Consider the following 25,646-nt stretch of genomic DNA (forward strand, 5'->3'; position numbering starts at 1 on the left):
ATCACCGTCCTTCTGCATGCAAGGCAAACACCCTACCTCCATGCTATCTCTCTCGTCCACTTTTTCTTTTTTCTTGTTTGTCATGCCAGTTGCTCATTTCTAGGTAGCCAAGAAGAGATTTTGAAGCAGAAGCTAATAACATGCTGACATTTGTAAAAAGGAGGGGTAGAAAGATAGTATAGGAGATAAGCTATTGCTTTGCATGCAGGTGAATTCAATTTGATTCTTGACCATATTTGGCCACCTCAGTACCACCAGAGATCACTCTTGAACACAGACCTCTTTGAACCAAATGTTGTCCCCACCCACAATATTTGTGAAAATGGTTATAATGTTGGAGATGCAGATGTGAAGTAATCTGGTTTTAAGAATATTTGTGGACTTCATATTTTCATCTTTGTTCTTTAAGTTATAATTAGGTTTATTATGACAACTAATTTAATATAGATCAAATTTAAAATTAAAAGTAGACTGCCTATATTTTGTGTTTTAAAGGACACATAATTTACAAAATACTTTCTCATAAATATATTTTTTTTATTTTTATTGTAACCAAAGTGCATTACAAATCTTTCACTGCATCATTTATGGTACATAGTGACAATGAATGAGGGGCATTCCCACCACCAGTGCTGTCCTTCCTCTGCCCCTGTTCCCAGCATGCATCCCATATTTCCCTCCTTTACCCCCCAGAATGCTAGTGCAACTGGTCTCCACTTTACAGCTTGTTGTAGATTGAGCACCTATTCCACCATCATTGGAGATAAAAAGGATAAGAAAAAAGGGAGGAAAAAAATTGGTGACAACTACCAAAAAAAGAAAGAAGAGAGAGAGAAGAAAAAAAAGAAAAGAAAAAGGGAAGAAAAAAGAAAAGAAATAGGTCCAGCAAATAAAAATAAAAATAAATCTCTAATAACCACAAGAGTGAAAAAGAAAAAGTGAAAGAAAAAAGAGAAGGAAAATAAAAGTAAATGCCTAACAAATCAAAACCAAATAAGAAGTATAGTGTAAATTTAGTGGTGCTATTTCTATTCTTTTTTTAAGGGACCACAGCTTAGAAAATTTAAACATTTTTTTCTAAACTAGATAGTAATAAAGTGTTTTACTCCCCAGTTATTATTATTTCCATTGCACAGTGCTGCCTTTTGTTCTAGTTTGAAAAAAATTATTTAAGCACCATGGTTACAAAATATATTCTTAATTGGGTTTCAACCATAAAATGCACACCCTGTTCGCTGTGCAACTTTCCTGCCACCATTATCTCCCCACTCCCACCCCCAGTGCTGCCTTTTAAAATGCAGTGGAAATCTGTAAATTGCTGTTTGAAAGGAAATGTTTCTCTTAAAAGTCTGTTTATATGAGCACTGCCAAGTATTTTCAGACCCCCCCAGGTACAAGAGAACAACAAGAAGTTATCTTTGATGTGATAACCCTGCACATACAAAGCACAGTCTGAGAAACAACACATGTAAAATATTTTCCTTTTAATAAATTTCTCAGGTCTCTGCATAATGTGAGTCAGAAACTAGCAATACTAACACAAATTTAGAACGACTGATCTTTTGTATGTGTATGTAGCATGAATTATTTTATCTTTCCACTTTGAGAAAGATATAATTATTACCTTTATGAAGTAAAGAAACAGCCCATAATTATTTACATCATTTGTATAATGTGTGATGAACTAAAGATTTGATTTCAAACTGTTAATATTGTTTCCTATTGCTTTATTCAAGTAAAAGCATGAAAAGTGTTACACTTATTACAAATGCTTTTTATGGATTCTGAAGAGTAGCTTTTAAGTCAAATTAAAATTATTTTTTAGGGTGGGGGCTGTAGCAATAGCACAATGGGCAGGGCATTTGCTTTGCTTGTAGCTGACATGGTTTTGGTCCCCATCATCCCTATTGGGTTCCCCAATATCCCTCCAAGAGTAGTTTCTGTGTGCAGAGCCAGAATTAACCTCTGAACATTGCCAAATATACCTCCCTTTCCCTAAAAGCAGAATAGTTTGGAAAATGACTTCCTGTATAGATTATATGCACTGTGTATCAAATGCAGGGCCTCATAAAAAGACATATGCTCTTTCACTGAGCTACATCTTTACCCTATCGTCTGTGGATTTTAAGCAGTAGTACAAGCTACAGTACTATTATATAGAGTTGGTAAAAGTTAGAAGAACCAAGAGATTTAGCATGGGACTAGGGGGAGAAGAGAAACTGATTTGCTTAAGATTGTGTTAGGATTTCTTAGAATTTTGGCTAATTTGAAAAATTGTTCGATTTATTTAGTGCTTGTTTTAGTTTTAATTTTCTTATGTAGCACAGGCAAGCAAAACCCTTGCTTTTGTGTAAATAATTGAAGGTAGAGTCCATTATAATATTTAATTTCATCCCCTGATTCTTATGAACAGATTATTGATCTATTTTTAGTTTTGTTTAACAAATGCACTTGTGTATACATGTATGCATCTGATTTAATTAGATGTGGCACAAAACCTTTATTTCTCTATCTCTCAAACCAAGAAGGGTTATATATCTAGTGCTATACACGTGTGTTACTGAACCAAATCAGATGTTAAAACACAAGTTTCATAGTAATATGTAACATTTAAGCAGCTTTGATTTATTTTTAGCAAGAAAAAAGATTTAATTGCAGAGAGAAAAGTCAAGAACAAACTGTTATTTGTATGCATTAAAATAAAAATTAAATTAAGGTAGGATAGGGAAGGATGAGAAAAACTTTCATAGACTTTTTTCTGATAGAATGTAAAAAGTAACCCTTAAGCTGGGGCCAGAGTGAGTGATAGCACAATGGATAGGGTATTGCCTTGTACTCAGCTGATCTGATCTGAGTATGATCCCTGGCTTCCATATGGTATCCAGAGCCTGCCAGGAGTAATCCCTGAGTACTACCAGATAGGGCCCCAAAACCAAAAATAAAATAGGCAACCCTTAAGTGTAATTTATTATTTGAAGTCCTAGTTTTTGGTAAGAAATTAGAAGTTTTTAATTACAATGATGAGGAAGCTGTCAATAACAATGTCTGGGTATTTTGCAGATTGATTTGAATTTCTTCTGGTGTCTAGCTAGATATGAATCACTTGGCTTGAAACTTGACTCATGTTTGCATTCTTCACAAAAAGTATGTTTTACCCTTAATAAGGAAAAAATACTTTGAAAATAAAAGAAAAAAGACAGCGTAGTTTATCTAGAATATAGTTCTTTTATTAAAACTATTTTTGTTCCCTTTAGTAGAAAATTGCTATGTTAGGAACAGAAGAAAGGAAGAGTTAAGAAGTTGCATATTTTTCTTTAGCTTTCCTGTGTTCAAGTATATTGAATAAGGTTGAATTTGGAATTTTATACAAGTGCAGTGCCATGAGTGTATGTGTATATGTCATTGTTGGTGAGAGGTAGGATATTGTATAGGACACAGTTTTTATTTTTATTCTTTTACCTTTAAAAATATCTGAATGAGAAATAAGGAAAAAAATAACCATGGTATAATTACTGTTTTAAATTACCTTTCTTAGCTATCTTGTTAGATGATTTGTTCGTTACCTACACATATCTATTTATTAGGAAACTGAAGGCATAGATTCAATGTGGACTAAACAGTTTGACACTTTATGCTTATTCAAAATATTTCATTTAGACAAATTTATCTTAAGTATTGTAGTGTTTTGCTTTTTGTTTTAATTTGTCTTAAAATACTTTGTAGACTGCTACTTCTAGAGTTGGGTAGACTCATTTACATTTATCTCTCTTGTATTTGAGGATTTAATCAAGAGTTCACTGATGGCTGACATCAGGCACACATTTTTTTCCCTTAATATTTGTTTTTCTTTTTTGATAATTTTTGGAAGGTATGTGCACTAGCCTATCTCTTTCACTCCAGTTTGTCATGTAACACCACATCACCTGTATTCTGTATTTCCTGTATTCTGTCTAAGCTTTAAACAAAGATAAAAATGTCTTTTAACTCTGATATAAATTAGGCTTTTGTTGTTGACTTGAATAGTTCATATTGTAGAATCTTTTAAAAAGTAAAGGTTAAGTATAAATAATTCCTAAGGATTACTTTTGGCATTATAATAACACATTCTCTCAGAACTAAATTTAAGAGACATCTGCCACTTTCTCCTTCATTTACTTCTGTACCTCGGTTAACTGCTTTCTTGCTTTATCTGTACAGTTTGGGTCGTCTTCTGAACCTTTCAAAGGAACATGTAGGAGTGCTAATCTGCATGTGTTCTGACATAGTAAAGATCACTTTACCAGTCATGCTTTTTTGAAATTGTCGTCACATTTGAATGTCTTCCAAATCTTGTAATGTTTCTGTATAGGTAAATCAGTTGTACATTAACACTTGAGTTTGCTGCTTTAAATATTGTATCTTAATTTTGGAAGGAAGAGATTGCACATGGTGCTGCCTAGGAGCCACTCAGCATGATGCTCAACCTACCATGAAGTGTCTAGGATTGAACCTGGGCGCCCATATCAAAGCATACAGTCCCAACCTTTTTTTTTTTTTTTTTTTTTAAATCAGCTTTGCAATAAATTCTTTTTTTTTTTTTTTTTTTGGTTTTTGGGCCACACCTGGTGATGCTCAGGGGTTACTCCTGGCTATGCACTCAGAAGTCGCTCCTGGCTTGGGGGACCATATGGGAAACCGGGGGATCGAACCGCGGTCCATCCAAGGCTAGCACAGGCAAGGCAGGCACCTTACCTCTAGCACCACCGCCCGGCCCCAATTTGCAATAAATTCTGAGGTATGAAATTATTTATTGCCTATCTCACTTTATTCCTCAAGTAAGAACTTTTCTTATTAAAATAAATTTTAGATTATTTGCATAATCATTAATGCAAATTAATGTAAATTGCATAATCATCAAACTTTTTTCTTTTTTTTTCTTTTCTTTTTTTTTTTTTCTTTCTTTTTTTGGTTTTTGGGCCACACCCGGTAACGCTCAGGGGTTACTCCTGGCTATGCGCTCAGAAGTTGCTCCTGGCTTGGGGGACCATATGGGACACCGGGGGATCGAACCGCGGTCCGTCCAAGGCTAGCGCCGGCAAGGCAGGCACCTTACCTTTAGTGCCACCGCCCGGCCCCCAAACTTTTTTCTAAGGGTATATTTTCATTAAGTTATCAAATTTCATTTAACACACTATCATAGAATAACTTACTGTTATTAGTCCACAGCTAGTGGTACTTATGTATATTCCAAACATGGGGACCATGCATTGCTAGGTATAGAATCCAGGCCTGCTGCATGTAATAACTTATCTCTTTGAACCTAGAATAAATTTTAATGTAACCATCTTGTAAAGATAAAATTAACCATTAATTTTTGTCTGAGTCCTGATTTTTTCATAACATGAACTTTATATTTTATTATAGAGACTAAGTTGCTAATTTCAAGCTGTGTATAATTTATTTTTTATATTTTAAATTAGGAAATATATTGATTCTTCACTCTGCCACCCCTTGTCTTTGCCTTTAAATTCAGCATCCAATGAAAACACTTTGGCAAGTGCATAACCTGACTGAAATGTCAGGGAACAGATGGAAAGGAGTTCTATAAGAATTGGCTGAATGGTAGGAACTTGACTTTCTAAAAAATAGCATTCCTGTCTTTTCTCTCCTTCAGAAGTAATATGAAAAATTAAACTTTCAAATTAAGAAAGAGCTAATTTTAGGTTAATATTTAGTAGTTAATACCTCTTTCATATAAGGTCTAAACCCTATGACTTATTTCTGAGGGATCATAAATTTTCAGAGCATTGAGCATCTAATTATAAGTACAAATAAAACAGGTTTTTAAAACAGTTTTTCTAATTGTCTTTGTTAACAATGAAAAACTGTTTAGATTAATTAACTTATAATGTAAATAAGGAGATACCAAAACTTATTCATATTATGTAATTGGGATTTGTGAATGTTGCTATGTCAGATTTCTTCTATAAGTAAAGGAAATTTGTAATATTACACATATTATACAGATTCCTTTGAAATCGTTGATTCATTTTATGATCACCTCTGAATTGATAATGACTAAAGCAGAATTTTTCAAATTTGACTTACTGCCCCCTTTTCAGGAAATAATCACTCAAAGTCCTATTGGAAATGTACCTTTAGAATGAATAGGAAACAGTCTGTGTTCATTTCCAGAGCTACATCCCCATGTAGTTTATATCATTCTGGTGTCCTACTTCATTCTGATAACCCTCACTTCTTATAAATATTGTTTTTAGGTATTAATCTTTAAGCTGAAGGTAGAATATAATGAATAATGGTCCTGCTTGCTTTATGTGTGTGTGTGTGACCTGGGTTTGAATCCTTTGTATCACATATGATTCCCAAAGAACTGCTAGGAGTGATCCCAGTGCATGGAGCAGGAGTAAGCCCTGAACATGGCTGAGTATGACATAAAAAACAAAAATAAATAGGAAAAAATATAAAGGTAAAGAAAAAAATGGGCATTTGGGTATCTAAATATATTTCTCTTGGAAATATCTCTGATTACCCAACTTTTTAAGTTGGATGTGATCTTTATCATGAGTCTTATACATAGATTATGAAACCAAACACAATTCTTTTCATCTTTTTCAGGTGGATAAATTGGGTGTTGTTTCTTTTACTATTTGGGTCCACAAGGCATAATTTATAAGTTTTGACACAGTGGAAATTGTGGCAGTGCATGCTAAATATTTGTATCATGCTAATTTTATAAACTGTGTATACTGAAGAAGTTAGACAAAGAAACTAAGTTAAACAAAGTTTTAGAGCTACTGCCAATCCTAAAAACAACAGTGGCACAAAGAAGCAAACAGAATGAAGGGTTCAAAGCCAACAAAATCCAAATGTGAATTTGTTAGTTGACAGACATCACATGTAAATGGGCTTATTTTTAGCAACCATTGGAGTTAAATACAAAAGCCATCGTTTATATAAAGCCAGAAGTAATTGAAATTTGTTTTTAAGAAAATTGTCTGAATTTATAGTGTAGTTTTAGTTTGTATAAAAAGTACTGTTTTCACTTTTGTTAATTTATTATTCAATCTCATTACTAGTCTCTTTTCATACTGATGAAAAATGTTTTGTGAAACAGACATACCCATGTCATATCAGAAATTTACTGAGCACACTTTTTAAAATCTTGAATTTGAGTTCACAGGGTGAGATGGGATGGGAGAAAGAAAAAAATCCCTGAGTAGGATCAGAAATAAAATAATTTTCAATAGATACCACAGAAATACAAAGAAATATGAAATTAACATGAAAAACTTTATACTACTAAGTTGAAGACCTAGAAGAAATGGACAATTTCCCAAGACAGAAGCAGGTGAACATAGACTGAACAGGTTAGTCACAAACAGGATATTATAAACAATATTCAAAAGGTCTCCCTAAAACAGAAGCCCAAAATCGAATGGCATTTATTATTATTGAATTTTTTTGGGTTATTTTGTTATTTTTCGGCTACACTTGGCAATGTTCAGGGCTTACTACTTGCACTGCACCCAGGTAACTCCTGGCATTGTTCAGGGAACCTATGGAATGACAGTGATTAAACCTGGGTCAGCCTCACACAAGGCAAGTACTTTATGCTCTGTACTTTCTCTTTCGCTCTAGGCTTTTGTTTTGTTTTGTTTTTAAACCAAGCCATAAAAGATCTAATATTTACCTTCTTTAGCTCTTCCAGAAAGTTCTTTAAATATTTTTATGAAGTCATAGTTACCTTGATTCTGAAAGCAGGCAGCAACATTGCACAATGAAAGAAAATGAACATAGATGCGAAGACCATAAATAAAATCTCAGCAAATGAAGTTTATTACTACATTAAAAATGTCATACTTTCTGCTCAAGAGGAATACATTAGTGGTTTAATATGTAAATAAATAATCTAGTTATCTATGAACAGGAGAGATTGATTAAAATCATCAGATCATATCAATAAACAGAAAGCTTTTGACAAAATTCAGTGTCCAGCAAAATGAGTATAGAAGGAATATTCCTCAGTAGTATAGTAAAGATCACATACAGCAACTCACTATATTGGTGTTGTATATAATGTTGAAAAACTTGAGTATTCCTCCCTAAGATTAAAAACAAGTATACTCTCCCTATTATTTTCAGCATATTATTATAGTCTTCTCTAGAGCAGTTCAGTAAGAGAAAGGAAATCGAACAGATGTTAACTGGAAAAGGAATAACTGGTGAAGATGCCTAATATAAAGTGGGGGGTATTCAAAAAGCATGTTATATTTCTTAAACAGTGAAATAGAAAGAAACTTTACAATTCATTTTGCAGTCACATGTAAAAGAACCATGCATAACAAAGGTGAAAGGTATTTACATTAAATTTTTGTATTTAAAATATAGACAGTATTAGACATTTTATATTCATGTATTAGAAAAATTGACACGGTTAACATGACTATCCTAATCAAAGCATTGTACAAATTTAATTCAGTCAAAATGTCAATGGCATGCTTTAGCTATAGGAAAATATTACTGAAATTTGTATTGAGCTATTTGATTTAACATATTATTTTTGGTTTTTGGCCACACCCTGCAGCACTCAGAAGTAGCTCTGTATTCAGAAAGGCTCTGTACTCAGAAATTGCACCTAGCAAGCTTGGGGACAATATGGTATATCGGAGATCAAACCTGTGTTGGCTGTGTTCAAGGCAAACACCCTACCTTCTGTGCTATCATTCTGACCTCTGGAGCTATTTTAAAAATGGAAGATTAAAATGAACCTGTAGGCAAAAGAAAATGGAAGAAATGACATTATGTTCAATATTAAATCACAGCAAAGTTATATTAAAACAATATGATACTGGAATTTTAGAAAATGGGTGTGTAAATGAACATAGTGTAGTGGGCAGTTGTTTGCTGACCCAGGTCCAATCCCTAATACTCCATGCTCGGCAAGGAATGATATCTAAGGACAGAACCAGGAATATACCATGAACACTGCTGAGTGTGGAAAGAAATCCAAATTACTTAGTGGAATACAATTGAGTTTGAAATTAATAGATGGACAGTTAATTTCTGGTCAAGCAGTTAATGTGAAAAGAAAGTCTATTCCATAAAAGATGCAGGGGAAAATATCCTGGAAACCACATAGAAAAAAAAAAGACTTTGAGGCTGTTTCTTTAGGCCCATGTTCTCCCTTGAACACATATCTCACTTGCTTGTCTGTTTCTTTACTTGCCCATATCCACTCTGCAGAAATCTGTATTCTCTTCTGAACACACACTTCTCTCTTTACCTCATGGTAGTGGATTAGGATGTACCAGTAGATTTTAGATATGAGACCATAAATTACATTGAAGAAAACAGTTACAATATACTGTAATATTGTCTTCAGTGGTATTTTCAGCAGTTCTCTTCCAAGAGCAAGGGAAATAAAACCAAAATATACTATTAAGATCATACCAAGCCAAAATCCCTTTTGTGGACCAAAATAATTGTAACTGAATCCAAAAGTCATCCTACTGAACAGGAAAAACTATTAAAAAGGTTAGAGTGCTTGCTTCGGCATCACATATACTAAAATTGGAACGATGGCCCCGTGCAAGGATGACACGTAAAAAGGTTAGAAACATTGAGTACTGGTTGGGTTGAGAAAAAGTAATCCTCATTCACTATTGGTGGGAGTATAAATTGGCTCAATGTCTATTTTAACTAAAGGTTTCTTAGAATTTTAGAAATACACCTGCCTGATCCGTAAAATTCACTATTATTTGAAGAATACAAAACAGTTATTCGAAAGGGTGCAACCATACCCATTTATAATCGTAAAGATTCAATAGATAAGATATGGAAATAACCCTAGTGCCCAATGGCTGATGAGAAATGAAGAACATGTTCTATAAATAGACAGTGGAATACTACTTAGTTACCAAAATATGTAAACTTGTCTTTTGCAACAACTTTATGTAACTGGAGGATGTTGTACTAAGCAAAACAAGTCCGAAGAAGAGAAAGCAAGAACTGATGATACATGGGATATGCAGGCACCAAGAAAAATGTTCAAATTAAAAAGAAAAAAAGAAAACCACCTTGGGATTCAGATCTCAGACTTGAGCTTATTGGAATGGGGAGGAGAGGGTTATAAAGAGACAGTTTTAATGGATTTTGGTACTTGGGTTTTGTGTGGGGCATGGTAATATACATTTCTAGTACATGTAATTCTATTCCTAAATCATACAATCATGTATGTTGTTATCTCAGTTAAAGGCCAAAATCACTTTCCAGTTATTATAAAATCGAAATAATCTTTTATGATTTAATATTCAAGGGTTTGTCTGTCTGTGAAGTAAAAGGTCTTCTGCTTGAATTCTTTGTTATTGAATTTTAATGGAACATAATAGATTGTATGCTTATTGATTTGCATTACTAAATGTGGTTCTATACTTGTATTAATTTTGATTTAAATAATGATTTGGAGGGCTTCAGTGGGGAAATTTGTGGGGCAAGGTTATTTGTTCTTTTATGAAATAATTAAGGTAGACTTCACATCTATAGTAGTATCTCTTCAAATATCAGTTTTTCTATAATTGAAATAATCATAGGTTACTAGAGCTGTGTTTAAAATTCTATTAATAATGAATGACAATAATTTTTCAATGTCTGACAGAAGAACACTGACATACTAGGAACTACTGTAAGTGTACTTAGACTGCAAAAGTGGTCACATATATGAACATTTATATGAAATTAACTTCATTTCCTTCATCATCTGTGTTATTAAGCACCCTCCCCCATTTCTGAAAAGGAATAGTGGCTTCATCATGTGGGGTTTGGGTTTCTGAGGGCAATGGCATTCATAAAGAAGATAAGGAGTATGCTTTGCAACATAGCTTTTTATTTATTTTCTTACCCTTTAAAACCTGTATTATCTCAGTGTAGTTAGATAAGTTTACATTCCCATTTTTTCACTGAAATTTTTGTGAAAGACCAAAAGTACTTTCACAGATACTTGTGAAAGATAAATACTATCTGTTGTTTATATAACTGTTCAATATATGATACATCATTTTTTATTTTGCTGTGTTGTTGTTGATAGAACTCACATCTTACTTGTACATAGAACCATATTGGCTTACAATATAAAATTTACTACATTTTTATAAATGATTTAAAATGGTATTTTGTTTTTCACAGTATAAACACATAAAATCATCTGCTCTGCCATATCTTCAGCCCAGGTGAATGAGTCTAAAGTAGAGTTGCTGTATGAAATAATCTAAACCCGGCTGAAGATGAAATGTGTAGTCTGGCAATCTTCTACCTCATATTAAGAATTATAGCAATCTGCCTGAACTGTTTTTATCTGCGTACAGAGACCACCCCCAGGTGGGGGAGGGGATCCTGAGTCAGTCCCTCCAGATTTACATGTGAGACTATCTCTGGGGGTAAATCCAAGTTGTAAACATATAGATACAAAGGAATCAAGGATGTTCTAGGTTTTGGATGAAACCACGTTGTAAACAAGCAGATATATGGAAACCAGGAATGATATTTGTTTTGGATAAAATAAGGTGTAATATAAAACTGCCCCCCCCTTTCAAAAATTTTTGAGAGGGGTACATAAGTTGTGTTCTATTGTTCTCTGCAAGAGGTGGAAACCCCAGATCAGAACTTAAAAAAGTGGTTGTTATTTTGCATAGCACGGGAAAAGCTGGAGGAAAAAACTGGGAAAAAAAAGCTGGGAAAAAAAAACCAGTTTAACGTAAAGTATGGTGGTGGGGAAATTTTAAGCCAGTTACTGCTGTAGCTAATTCCTAGCAGTCATTGATAGTGAGGATAGACTTGGCTGTAAAAGCATCATAGGTTAGATTGTGTATACATTATTCTCAAAACCATCAGCCTTTTCCATATCCTTGTCTTATACATATCACAGTTTTCATAGACGTCTCTGAACATAAACATTAGAACCTTTTTGCAGATAAACTTAATTTGAAAATTCTTAAACATTCTTATACTGAACACTATGACATGAGTCTAAAACATCCAAGTTCCTTTTCATGAACTTCTCTAAGAACATTTCTGCAATATACATACATATATATATGTATATATATATATAATAAGTTTGCTAAACATTTTTATAATGAGTAATAAAAGTCTATATATTTCAAGTTTCTTTACAGCTACTTCTTTGGACAAAAACATTAGAACATTTTTGCAAACAATTTAAGAATAAGTTGCTACATAATATACACAAACTTCATTGCAATTGACAAACATTCACTAGGATAGTTGAAAGCATTAAAAATCTAACAACATGCATTTCCCCAGAAATCTGCAAACTAATATTAAACCACTAAAGTTGGATACAAAATTTTCTGTTCCTTTGGGGGCATAGGAAATTTGTAGCTATAAAATCTAATACAGGTAGAACACACAGGTTTTGTTTTTTTTTTTTGGACAATTTCAAACATTTTATTTTTTCCCTTTTTTTAAGCACTATGATTATAAACATATTTGTAGTTGGGTTGCAGTCATAAAAAGCACTCCCCTCACCAGTGCAACCTTCCCACCACCAATAACCTACATCTCCTTCCTCCCCCACCATCTGTCAGTCTTCGAGACAGGCATTCTATTTCTCTCGCTCACTTTCATTGTCATGATAGTTGTTATTGTAGTGATTTCTCTAACTGTACTCACCATTCTTTGTGATAAACTTTATATTGTGGGCTGATCCTTCCAGCCCTCATCTCTATTGTTTCTGGGTATTATTACCATACTTTTATTTTTCTTAAATCTCACAGATAAGTGATTCTATTCTGTATCTATTTCTCTTCCTCTGACTTACTTCATTCAGTTTTCCATGTCCATCCATGTATAGGAAAATTCCTAACAGCTGCATAGTATTCCATTATGTATATGTGTAGAAATACACATGGTGGTAGATGAAGGTGAGATGGATGGTGAGGCCTTTCTTGGCCAGCCCAGGCCATGCGCCTGCAACCCCCCCCTCCAGCCTGCAAGTCTGCGGGTTCAGGGTAGCTGTGAAGAAATGATCCACAGGCAATCAGGTTTCAGGAGACATGAAGTTTTATTGCTAATAAAGCCTTAGCCAACATGTGTGGCCTTAATCTAACCTTTTAAGCAGCCTCAATAAGCCACCCTGAACTTAAACCTGTTTCTTATCCCTCCATCCTGCCAGCTCCTTCTGCTTCTTTCTGAATCTCTCAATCCCCTTATACCCCTGAGGCAACCCCTTTATTAGCAACCACAGACCCCTCCCAGCTGTGGGAGGATCTCCTCCAGGTGAGATCAGAGGAAGTTGGGGGAGGGTTTACATATATCTACCACAGTTTCTTTAGTCATTCGTCTGTTGTAGGATATCTGTGGGGCATTCCCCCCCCCCCCAGATTCTGGCTATTTTAAATAGAGGTGCAATGAACATAGGAGTGCCGAGGGCATTTTTGTATTGTGTTTTTGTGTTCATAGGGTATATATCCTTAGGAGTGGTATTGCTGGATCATATGGAAGCTAAATTTCCAGTTTTTTGAGAAATCTCCATTTTTTCCCCAGAAAGGCTGTACTAGACAGCATTCCCATCAGCAGTGATGGGAACATCACTTGGCAACACTGATTGTTCTTTTTCTTTGTGATGTCTGCCCATCTCTGTGGCATGATATGGTACCTCGTTATTGTTTTGATTTGCATCTCCCTGATGATTAATGATGTGGAACTTTTTTTCATGTGCCTTTTGGCCATCTCTATTTCTTTGAGGAAGTGTGTTCATTTTTTCTTACCTTTTTTTTTGTTTGTTTGGTTTTTGGTATTTTGGGGCCACACTGGTGATACTCAGGGGTTACTCCTGGCTATGCACTCAGAAATTGCTCCTGGCTTGGGGACCATATGGGATGCAGGGGGTCAAACCAAGGTTTATCTTGCTGTGCTATTGCTCTGGCCCCTCTTCTTTCCATTTTTTGATGGAGTTAGATGCTTTTTCCTTGTTAAGTTCTGTCAGTACTTTATGTATATCTTAGATATTAGCCTCCTTATCTGATGAATATTGAGAGAATAGTTTTTCTCACTCTGTGGGAGACTTGTTTCTTAGTCACTATTTCCTTTGAAATTCAGAAGCTTTTAAATTTAATATAGACCCATTTGTTTATCTCTGCTTCCACATGTTTGGACAGTGGTGTTTCCTCCTTGAAGATGCTTAGAGTTTCAGTATCATAGAGTGCTTTACCTACATGTTATTCTATATACCTTATGGTTCTGGATCTAATATCAAGGTCTTTAATCCATTTGGATTTGATCTTTATGCATGGGGTTAGATGGAAGTCCGAGATGGCTATTTTACATGTGGCTGACCATTTGTCTTAACACCACTTGTTGAATATTCTTCCTTTGCTCCAGTTCACGTCTCTTGCTCCCCTTTCAAAGATTAATTGATTGTAATTCTGGGGAGCATTTTCTGAATACCCACATCTATTCCCTTGATCTGAGGATCTGTCTTTATTCTGATACCATGCTGTTTTAATTACTGTTGATTTGTAATACAATTTAAAGTTGGAGAAAGTGATGCCTCCTATCTTCTTTTTTCATCAGGGTTGCTTTAGCTATTCATGGGTATTTATTGTTCCAAATCAATTGGAGGAGTGTCTCATCTACTTTGAAGAATATCATGCATATCCTTAGAGGTTTTGCATTAAATCTTATACAATGCTTTTTATCAAATATTGCCATTTTAATTATGTTAACCCTCCCAATCCATGAACAGGATATATGTCTCTTATTTCCTTGTGTCCTATTTTTTGGAGCAGTATTTTGTAGTTTTCTTTGTATAGGTTCTTCACCTCATTAGTTAAGTTGATTTTAAGGTATTCTAGTTTCTGTGACACTGTTGTGAATGGATTACCTTTTTTTTTTCTTTTCTTTTCCCTTTTTGGGTCACACCCGGCAGCGCTCAGGGGTTACTCCTGGCTCTATGCTCAGAAATTGCTCCTGGCAGGCTCAGGGGACCATATGGGATGCCGGGATTTGAACCATCATCCTTCTGCATGAAAGGCAAATAATGCCTTACCTCCATGCTATCTCTCCAGCCCCATTGGATTGCCTTTTTAAGGTCCATTTCTTCTCTATCATTATTTGTGAATAAGAAGGCCATTGATTTTCGCATGTTGATTTTGTAGCCTTCCACTTTGCTATCTGGATCTATATTTCTAAAAGGTTTATGGTAGTGCCTTTAGGATTATCTAAATGTGGTATCATGTCATCTGCAAACATTGATCTTGACTTCTTCCTTTCCTATATGGATGCCCTTGCTATCTTCTTGCTTAGTTGCTACGGCAAGTACTTCTAGTAGTATGTTACATAAGAGTGGCGAAAGGGGGCAGCCTTGTCTTTACCAGATTTTAGAGGATATCCATTGAGTATAAAATTTGCTATTGGCTCATGGTAAATGGCTTTGACTATACTGAGAGAAGATTTTTTCCATCTTGTTGAGTTTTTTTTAATTATTAATAAATGTTGGACCTTATCCAATGTTTTCTCTATATCTATTGATATGCTCATATGGTTTTTATTTTTTCTTTTGTTGATATGGTGTATTACAGTGATTGATTTATCTGTGTCAAACCATCCTTGTATATCTGCAATGAAACCTACTTGGTCATGGTGTATATGACCTTCTTGATGAGACATTGGATCCTATTTGCTAGGATTTTGTTGAGGATCTTTTGTTCTGTACTCATTAAAGATGATAGTAGTTTTTTTTTTTTTTTTTTTTTTTTTTTGGTAGCATCTCTGTCTGCTAAAAAGATGTCACCCTATTGCTATCAGGGTGATGTTTGCTTTGTAAAAACTATTTGGGTGTGTTTGTTTCTTCAATTTCCTTGAAGAGTCTGAAAGAATTGGTAGTAGGTCCTCTTGAAAGGTTTGAAAGAATTTATTCATGAATCCAGCAGGGCCTAGACTTTTGGTTTTGGAAAGACTTGATGACCATTTCAATTCCTCAATAACAATAGGTCTGTTTAAATATTCTAGGTCATCCTGTTTCAACTGTGGAAGATTATGAGTCAAGAATTTATCCATTTCTTCCAGGTTCTCATGTTTTGTAGCATAGTTTCTCAACATAGTCTCTGATTAAAAATTGACTGTAGTATCTGTAGTGATCTCCCCTCTTTCATTTCTAATTTGGTTTATTATGTTTCTCCCTTTCTTTGTGAGTTTTGCTAGTGGTTTATCAATCTTGTTTATTTTTTCAAAGAACTGATTTTTACTTTCATTGATCTTTTGCATTGATTTTTGGATTTCTACTTTATTAATAGGCTCCTTCTTCCTTCCTGATGTGTACTTTCAAAGCTATAAATTTCCTCTTAGTACGGCTTTTCCTGGAACACTCAGTTTAACCAGCAATATAGTGACCAATGCAAATAGATTAACCTAGAAGAATGTTGTAATTTTTTTGGAGGTGACCCAGGTGCAGGAGGTTCTGAAAGTATCTTCTCCTTAGTTGGGCTTTGGCTGGGCTTGGATTCTTTCCCTTCATATTCTGTCATGGTTGCTAGGGTTTCCTCAATAAGCTGCTGCAGGTTGGGGAGCCGAGGTTCTTGCAAAAAGTGCCTTCAGTAAAAGTAAGGTGGTAGGCATCCATGTCTGGGATACTGCCCAAAATCTTCATTTCTCTCCCTTCACTGCCTACTTCAGTTCTGCCAGAGGGGGCAGAACTCCCATCAACTTGGTTGATTGGGAGCATATTGACTACCTTTCACTGGCACTCTACCAGTACTGGATAATTTAATAGCTTTTGGATCCTTCTCTCTATTCTTGACCTCAAATTCCAGTCTACCCATTTCTAATACTACATAGAAAATTCCTGGAATTCTCATAAGAGCTGTCCAGTGAACAAAGACATCTTCTTTGATGTTATTTCTGTTTATAAATCCTTAACCTTTCCAGATTGAACCATTTGAGAGAGCCCAGGACTTGTATTGTCAGCATCTGCTTTTTACCTCTGGTTCCTGGCTTGAGCCACCCACTGAGTGGGAGGAAACTATTCACCCAATACCCATCAGATAAGGGGCTAATATCCAAAATATACAAGGCACTGACAGAACTTTATAAGAAAAAAAAACATCTAATCCCACCAAAAAATGGGGAGAAGAAATGAGCAGACACATTGTCAAAGAAGAAATACAAATGGCTAAAAGGCATATGAAAAAATGCTCCACATCACTAATCATCAGGGAGATGCAAATCAAAACAACCACGAGGTACCATCTCACACCACAGAGACTGACTCAGGTCACAAAAAACAAGAACTGGAGCCGGAGAGATAGCATGGAGGTAGGGTGTTTGCCTTGTGAGCAGAAGGATGGTGGTCTCAAATCCCGGCAACCCATATGGTTCCCCGAGCTTGCCAGGAGCGATTTCTGAGCATAGAACCAGGAGTAGCCCCTGAGAACTGCCAAATGTGACCTCAAAACAAACAAACAAGAACAATTAATGCTGGCAGAGATGTGGAGAAAGAAAGGAATTCTTATTCACTGCTGGTGGAAATGCTGTCTAGTGCAGCCTTTATGGAAAACAATATGGAGATTCCTCAAAAAATTGGAAATTGAGCTCCCATACGATCCAACTATACCACTTCTTGGGTTATACCTTAGGAGCACAAAAACACAATACAGAAATGCCTTCTTCACACCTATATTCATTGCAGTGCTATTTACAAGAGCCAGACTCAGGAAACAACCAAGGTGCCCTTCAACAGATGAATGGCCAAAGAAACTGTGGTACAGGGCCTGTGAGGTGGCGCTAGAGGTAAGGTTTCTGCCTTGCAAGCGCTAACCAAGGAAAGGACCACAGTTTGATCTTCTGGTGTCCCATATGGTTCCCCCAAGCCAGGGGCAATTTCTGAACGCGTAGCCAGGAGTAACCCCCGAGCATCTAACGGGTGTGGCCCGAAAAACAACAAAAAACAACAACAAAAAAAGAAACTGTGGTACATTACACAGTGGAATATTATGTAGCCATCAGGAGAGATGAAGTCACGAAATTTTCCTATACATGGAATCTATTATGCTGAATGAAATAAGTCAGAGGGAGAGAGAGACACAGAATAGTCTCACTCATCTATGGGTTTTAAGAAAAATTAAGGACATTATTGTAATAATGCCCAGAGACGATAGAGATGAGGGCTGGAAGGAGAGGCTCACAATATGAAGCTCTCCACAAAGAGTGGTGAGTGCAGTTAGGGAAATAACTACACTAATAGCCATCATGATGTTAATGAGTAAGAGAAGTAGAATGTCTTTCTAGAATACAGGCAGGTGGTTGCAGGGGGAGGGAGATGAGGGGTATATTGGTGGTGGGAATGTTGCACTGGTGAAGGGGGTGTTCTGTTTATGACTGAAACTCAACTAAGAACATGCTAGTAATTATGGTGCTTAAATAAAGATTTTATAAAAATAAAGTATAAAAGTACTAATTTGTTTAATATTTAACTGCTATAATAAATTATTTGGTTGCTAAGAAGAATACATGGCTCGCAAAAATGGAAATATTTGCTTTCTGGTCCTCTAGCCTTTATGATATAAAACACTTTTAATGCTCTTTAGTTTAAAAATACTTTGATGGCTTGAAAGAATTTATTTTTATTCTGTAAACAAGTGTTTGCTGACATATGATGTGTGCTTGGTCTTAGGTTTTGTTGATATGGTTTAGGAAAAAGTCAAGTAATAAAAGAATAGCAAGTAAATGAGTGAATTATAAGGAGTAAAGTTGGTCATTATAAACTTTTATGAGTGTGTGAGACTAGCAAGAAATCAGAAAGAGTTTGAGTAATCTGAAGAGATTCTTGAATAGAAAATATGAAGGGATGTTTTTTCCAGAGTTCCTTGGAAAGAGGCAATGTGTGTGTTGCCATTACAGGAATTAATGGTCTAAGACTTGAAAGCAGGGAGTATATGGGCAGCATTACAGGAAATGAATAGAATTGTTTGTGGAATTAAGTTAAGAATAGTATTTGCTCACACAGCTGTTTTTAAATAGCAAATTGTGTTAGGTAATCAGCAAAATCTACTATAATGTACTTGAGAGTCATGCAAAAGCTGCTTTATTGTTGCTGACTTACAGTTCTAATGGGAACTATAAATACACACACCACACACACACACACACACAAATACACAAACACACCAGAAACCTTTGAATGCAATTTTCACATTAATATGACACTATAGTTTTTTTAGTTAATGTACAAGTGTTAGTTTATTGTTTTTTATCTTGTTTTTTCTAGTATCAATCTCAAGTGCAATTGTTGGATCCAAAAAGTGCATCAACAAGAATTTTATGAACTCACAGTGCAGTGGGGTGTGTTCTTAAGTCTCTCTCTCTGTCTCTCTCTCTGTCTCTCTCTCTGTCTCTCTCACATCTTGAGACTTTGTCCTTTAGCGAGTTTTAATCAATGGCCTTGCGTTTTGGGGGTATAGCTTCTCAAGGAATATTAACTTCTCACAATCTGTTTACAGTTTACAGTTAATATTGTACTAGTTTGCTTAAAATGCAGAAGTCTAGCGACCGTGTTTACTCCCATCTCTGCCTACCTTTATGCTTGTATTTGCCATATTTATCATACCTAAATGCATTCTAATCTCTGAGAGAATGTTTTTTTGAAGGGGACAAACAATGGTGCTCAGAAGCTATTTTTGAGCCTCCTGCTTAGGGATACAGTGCACTGTTGAAAATCACACACTGGGCCTTCCCACATAAAAAAACCTGTTGTCAAAAGCTACTTGCTTGGTCCTTTCCCTCATCCCTACCCCTCAATACTTCACAGTTATCTTTCTACATTCACCTCACATACATACTTTCTGAATTCTCCTCTGCAATGATTTGAATAATGGTTCCTCAGTATATAATGGATCTCTTTTTTCTGTCCACTTCATATTTTCTCTGTTCTTTTGATTGTTAGATATTTGATTTTGTGTGCCTTGGAATGATTTTTCTTGTATTTATCCACTTTGGAGAGTGTACATAATGTTCTCAAGTGGTAAATTTGTGTTTTTCCAAATTCGTGAATATTTCTGCCAGTTGTTATTCAAAATACACTGTTCTTGTATGCTTATGTTAGCCTTTTAAATATTTATACTTTAATCTCTAGCCTTGTTCATTTTCACTGTCTTCTTTTGCATATGTGGTATTGGGGAGCAAACTCAGGACCTTATACTTACAACATGATCACATGAATCCACATTTACAGTGTGCTTTTGAGTAACTATTGAGATACATGTTATGTATTTCCTCCCTCCCATCTTCCCTTCCTTGGATTTTAGGTCACACCTAGCAGTGCTCAGGGGTTACTCCTGGCTCTGTGCTCAGAAATCGCCCCTGGCAGGCTCAAGGGACCATATGGGATGCCGGGATTCGAACTACCATCCATCATGGATCTGCTGCATGCAAGGCAATCACCTTCCTGCTGTGCCATCTCTCCGGCCCTGCATTTCTATTTTTTAGTAGTGTTCTTTTTTTAAATTTAATTACAGATGCAGGCTTCAAAATTTGTTGATAGATGAGTTTGATCATACAGTCTAACACCCATCCATTCACCAGTGTTTATTTCTTCCCACCAGTTTCCCCAATTACCGTCCTATTGCCACCCCCAGGCTGCCCCTATGGCAGAAAATTTCCCCCACTCCTTTTATCTTTTTAGGCAGCAGGGTTTGCAGTACTGTTACTAAAGTGGTATCATGTGTATTAATTAACTTCCCATTCAGTTCCCAATTCTTGTTCAGAATGATCATTTCCAACTATTACCATCATGATCCTTTCTTTGTCTTAACTGTACTCTATACCCAACAATTCAATTGTCTTTGGGTGTTATTCTCAATAAATATTATTATTTTTTGGGGGGCCACACCCGTTTGATGCTCAGGGGTAACTCCTGGCTAAGTGCTCAGAAATTGCCTCTGGCTTTGGGGGACCATATGGGACGCCGGGGGGATCGAACTGCGGTCCTTCCTTGGCTAGCGCTTGCAAGGCAGACACCTTACCTCTAGCGCCACCTCGCCGGCCCCATATATTATTATTTTTTAATTTCCTGCAAATGAGTGTTAGTATTCTGTCTTTCCCTCTCCATTTGACTCATTTCACGCAGCATAATAATCTCCACGGTCTATCATGTATAAGCAAAATTTATGACTTCAATTTTTCCTCATGGCCACGTGGTATTTCATTGTGTTTATGTACCATAGTTTCTTTGTTAATTCATCTTCTCTGGCACTGGTTTATTTTCCAGATTCTGGCTATTGTGAATAGTGCTGTATTGAAATAGGAGTGCAGGTTCATTTTCTGCATTTTTTTTTTTTGGACCTCCTAGGGAATATTTCGAGGAGGTACATTGCTGTGTCAATGTATACATTGCTGGATCTAGTTTTCTGAGAAAAGTCCATATTGTTTTTTTGTTTTGTTTTGTTTAAAGTTGGGCTGGAGTGGTAAGGCTTTGCCTTGATGGCTCTCTAGCCTATGACCGATCGTGGTTTGATCCACCTGCGTCTCATATGGTTCTCAGAGCCAGGAGCAATTTCTGAGTGCATAGCCAGGGGTAACCCCTGAGCATCACCAGGTGTGGTCCAAAAAAAAAAAAAAAAAAAAAGTCAAACCATTTGACATTCCCCCTCAGCAGTGAACAAGAGTCCTTTCTCCTTGCATCCACACCAGCCAGAACTTGTTCTTGATGTGTCAGTCTGTGATATGAGATATTGCATTGTTATTTTGATTTTTGATTTGCATCTCCCTGATGATTAATGTTGTGGCACTATTTTTTTTTTGAGACAGTGAGAGGTGGAGGAGAGACAGAGAGACAAAGAGACAGTAGGAGATAGAGATGTACAGTGAGACAGAGACAGTGACAGTAGGAGAAACAGAAAGAGATGAAGAGAAAGACAGAGACAGAGAGAGACAAAGGGAAAGAGAAACAGAGTGAGAGATGGGGAGACAGTGAGAGATAGAGTGAGAAATGGGGAGACAGTGAGAGATGGAGACACAGGGGCGGGGCGGGGTGGGGCGCAAAAGAAAAAGAAAAAATAAGAGATGGAGAGACAGAGACAAAAAGACAGTAGGAAATACAGAGACAGAGAAAGACAGAGAGACAATGAGAGATGGAGGAGAGACAGAGACAAAGAGACAGTAGGAGATAGAGATGTACAGAGAGACAGAGACAGTGAGAGACAGTGACAGAAGGAGAAACAGAAAGAGAAAGGCAGAGAGACAGAGAGAGACAAAGGGACAGAGAAACAGAGTGAGAGATGGAGAGATAGTGAGAGATAGAGACACAGTGAGAGATGGGGATACAGTGAGAGATGGAGACACAGAGTGAGAGAGAGTGAGAGATTGGGAGACAGTAAAAGATTGAGACAGAGAGACAATGAGAGATGGAGAGACAGTGAGAGATGGAGAGACAGTGAAAGATGGAGACACAGCGTGAGAGATAGAGAGTGAGAGATGGGGAGACTGAGAGGTGGAGACACAGCGTGAGAGATAGAGAGTGAGAGATGGGGAGACATTGAGAGGTGGAGACAGAGTGAGAGATGGAGACAGTGAGGGACAGTGAGAGATGGAGACACAGAGTGTGAGACGGAGAGTGAGAGATAGAGTGAGAGATGGAGAGACAGTGAGAGATGGAGAGACAGTGAGAGATGGAGACACAGAGTGAGAGATGGAGACACAGAGTGAGAGATGGAGAGACACACAGAGAAGTGTATGGAACACTCTGGATCTCTGGAAAAAATTTTCAGATACCAATGAATGAACTTGTCTGGTGTTAAAAAAAAATCCTCGGACTTTGCAAGGAGGGACTGTGGGTCCAACACCCGGAAACACAGAGGGACGACGGAACAAAACTTAGGGTCCGGATTGGGGGGGTGGGCAATAATTTTATAAGTGATATGATTGATCAGAGTCTGTTATCAGGTCAGACAGAGAGAGACAGACAGACAGAGGGAGGGAGGGACGGAGAAACAGAGACAGAAAGAGACAGAGACAGAGAGAGGGAGGGACGGAGAAACAGAGACAGAGAGACAGACACAGACAGACAGAGAGAGGGAGGTACTGAAAATAGAGACAGAGACAGACAGAGAGAGGGAGGGATGGAGAAACACAGACAGAGAGACAGAGAGAGGGAAGGACGGAGAAAGAGAGACACAGAGACAGAGAAAGGGAGGGATGGAGAAACAGAGACAGAGACAGACAGAGAGAGGGAGGGACAGAGAAACAGAGACAGAGAGAGAGGGGGGAGGGATGGAGAAAGAGACAGAGGACAGACAGAGACAGAGAGAGGGAGGGACGGAGAAACAGAGACAGGGAGACAGACAGAGAGGGGGGGGTGTGGCACTATTTTTTAATGTGCCTTTTGGCTGTCTATATTTTTCTCAGGAAATTTCTGTTAATCTTTTCCCCATTTTTTAAATGGTGTTGGATTTTCCTAGTTAAGCTCTACTTAGATATTTATCCATTATCAGAAGTGTATTTGGTAAATAATTTCTCCCACTTCATAGGTGGTCTTTGGGTCCTTGGCACTGTTTCCGTTGAGATACAAAAGCTTATTAATTTAATTTAATTCTATTTATCTCTACTTCCACTTGCTTGGCCACTGTTGAGTCATATATATATATATCTTTTAGTCATGAATGGGTGCTGGATCTTAGTAAATGCTTTCATGTGATCATGATCATATGATTTTTTTCCTTGATTGATACAGTAGTTTATGTTGATTGACTTGTGTATGTTATACCACCCTTGCATCCCTTGGATGAATCCTACTTGATTAGCGTGGATGACTTTTTTTTAAATGCATTAGTGTATTTTATTTTGCAATATTTTAAAATTTTAAATGACTTTAATTTTTAAGATAACCCACAAAACATGTTTTTCTCTTAAAACAATGCCTCCACTCCAAATAAAGCAAGGTCAAAATAAATGAAGTGCTTGAGATGACATAAAAATATGGAATGCTTCATGAGTTTGTGTGTCATCCTTGCGCACTGACCATGCTAATCTTCTCTGTACTGTTCCCGTTGTAGTATATATGGTGCTGAAGCCACCTATTTAGCAAATATTTTGTTAAAGATCTTTGTATCTGTGTTCAAAGTTATCAACCTGTAACATTTTTTTGTGGTGTCTGTTTGCTTTTGGTATCAGAATGATAATGACTTCATAGAAACTATATGGGAGTGTTTTTGTTTCCTCAATTTCTTGAAAGAGCCTAAAAAGGCAGTAGGTGTTTCTTTGAAGGATTGAAAGAATTCATTAATGAATCCATCTGGCCTGGGCTTTTTGTTTCTGGGAAGACTTGATTACAGTTTCAATGTCCTCAGTAGTGATCTTGGTATTGCAACTTATCTTGATTTAGTATTCGGAGATTATCGGAGTTCAGGAATTTATCCATTTCTTCTAGGCTCTCGTTTTGTGGCATAGATATTCTAAAGCAATTTCTGATGATCCTTTGAGGTTCTGTAGTGTCTGTTGTGACCTCTAACCTTTCATTTCTTTTTTTTTTTTGGTTTTGGTTTTTGGGTCACACCTGGCGGTGCTCAGGGGTTACTCCTGGCTATCTGCTCAGAAATAGCTCCTGGCAGGCATAGGGGACCATATGGGGCACCGGGATTTGAACCAACCACCTTTGGTCCTGGATTGGCTGCTTGCAAGGCAAACACCGCTCTCCGGGCCCAACCTTTTATTTCTGATTGGTTTATTAGGGTTCTCTCTCTTTGAGTCTAGCTAGTGATTAATTAATCTTGTTTGTTTTTATCAGAGAACCAACTTTTTGAATTGTTTTGGGGGACTTCATTTCATTAATTTCTACTAGGTTTTATTATTTACTTACTGCTCCCTGTGTTCTGGTACTTATTTGGATCATTTTCAGAATCTTAGTTGTTTACATTGTACCTGTCTTTCTTTCTGATGAATGTTAGTAAAACTATGTACTTTCTTATCACTGTTTTTGCTGTGTCCCCTCAGTTTTGATAGCTTGTATTCTTTTTTTTTTTTTCATTAGCTTTATTTAAGCAACATGATTATAAAAATGTTTGTAGTTGGATTTTAGTTATAAAAAAGAACACCCTCTTCACCAGTGCAACATTCCTCAGAAAATCTAGAAATTGAGTTCACACAAACCAGAAACATTTGTATGCAGTTTTCACATTAATATGGTACTATATAGTTTTTGGTTAATGTACAAGTGTAAATTTAATGTTTTTATCTTGCTTTTCCTTCTTCTGATCTCAATTGTGATTGTTGGATTCAAAATCTTTTGATTATCTCTCCGCTTCATTGTTTGTTCAGTAAGGAGCTGTTTTGGAGAATGTCCCATGTGCACTAGAGAAGAATGTGTATTTTGACTTTGGGTATGAAAAGTCCTTATATATCTAATAAGCCTTTCTCTTCCATGTGTTCTTTCAAAGTAGGGGTATTTTCTTAGTAAGCTTTAGTTATTCTGTTGAGAAGTGACAGTGTTGTTGAAGTCTCCTACAACTATTGTGTTGTTATCAGTGTCTTAAGTCTGTTAGTCTTTTAAAGGAATTTGTTGGTCCCTCATTAGGTGCATACATGTTTAGGAGTATGAGTTCTTTGAGGTTTACATATTCTTTGATCCATTAGAAATGACCTTC

At 36.4% G+C, this 25,646-nt stretch overlaps 1 protein-coding gene and 1 non-coding gene across 3 annotated transcripts in view; one reads left to right on the plus strand and one right to left on the minus strand.

Annotated features, from left to right (window-relative positions):
- The window catches only part of TCF12 (transcription factor 12), a 332,249-nt gene that overhangs the window by 82,098 nt on the left and 224,505 nt on the right, over positions 1 to 25,646 (plus strand). The gene's annotated exons all lie outside the window — the stretch shown is intronic.
- LOC126009751 (U6 spliceosomal RNA) lies at positions 23,977 to 24,080 on the minus strand. The gene has a single exon (XR_007495964.1). It is a non-coding gene; the product is annotated as a U6 spliceosomal RNA (small nuclear RNA).

The sequence above is a fragment of the Suncus etruscus genome, chromosome 5 (genome assembly GCF_024139225.1).
Source record: "Suncus etruscus isolate mSunEtr1 chromosome 5, mSunEtr1.pri.cur, whole genome shotgun sequence".
Classification (NCBI taxonomy): Eukaryota; Metazoa; Chordata; class Mammalia; order Eulipotyphla; family Soricidae; genus Suncus; species Suncus etruscus.